Consider the following 1,006-nt stretch of genomic DNA (forward strand, 5'->3'; position numbering starts at 1 on the left):
TTTAGAAAATTCATTGATGCATTTTAAACTAAGAGTAATACTCCAGTGTCCTACAACGGTTAGGATATATAGCTTTCACCTAGAAGACCCACTTTTTAAAATATAATTTCACCATATCCATAGGTTAATTTCTGAAAGTTAATTTTATCAGCATATGTGAAAGTCAAGTTAATTATATCACTTTTGAGGTTGTGGAGTCTTTCACGAAAGCAAAAGATAATGAAGAAATTAATTTAGACAAATTATTGATGCATTGTAAATTAAAAATAAATTCTCCATTATCGTCCAGCGGTTAGGATATCTGGCTTTCACCCAGGAGAGCCGGGTTCAATTCCTGACAATGGAACGTTTTATATATAATACCACCATCGGCATCTGGTATACGCATCTTAAATGTATCTTTTTTGAGGTTGTGGAGTCTATCACAAACGCAAAAGATAATGAAGAAATCAATTTAAAAAAATTATTGATGCATTGTAAACTAAAAGAAATACTCCAATGTCCTCCAGCGGTTAGGATATCTAGCTTTCAACCAGGAGACAAACATTTTTTATATAATTTCACCGGCATGTGGGAAAGTCAACTTAATTGTATCGCTTTTGAGGTTGTGGAGTCTATCACAAAGGCAAAAGATAATGAAGAAATCAATTTAGATAAATCATTGATACATTGTAAACTAAAAGAAATACTCCAGTGTCCTCCAACGGTTAGGATATCTAGCTTTCACCTAGGAGACTCACATTTTTATATAATTTCACTATATCTATAAGTTAATTTCTAAAAGTTAATTTTATCGGCATGTTGGAAAGTCAAGTTAACCATATCGCTTTTGAGGTTGTATAGTCTTTCACGATGGCAAAATATAATGAAGAAATCAATTTAGAGAAATTAATAATGCATTATAAATTAAAACTAATACTCAATTGTCATCCATCTGCAAGGATATCTGGTATCCCCGAAGACCCGGGTTTGATTCCCGACAATGGAACATTTTTTATATAATACC

The sequence above is a fragment of the Lathyrus oleraceus genome, chromosome 7 (genome assembly GCF_024323335.1).
Source record: "Lathyrus oleraceus cultivar Zhongwan6 chromosome 7, CAAS_Psat_ZW6_1.0, whole genome shotgun sequence".
NCBI classification, from domain to species: Eukaryota; Viridiplantae; Streptophyta; class Magnoliopsida; order Fabales; family Fabaceae; genus Lathyrus; species Lathyrus oleraceus.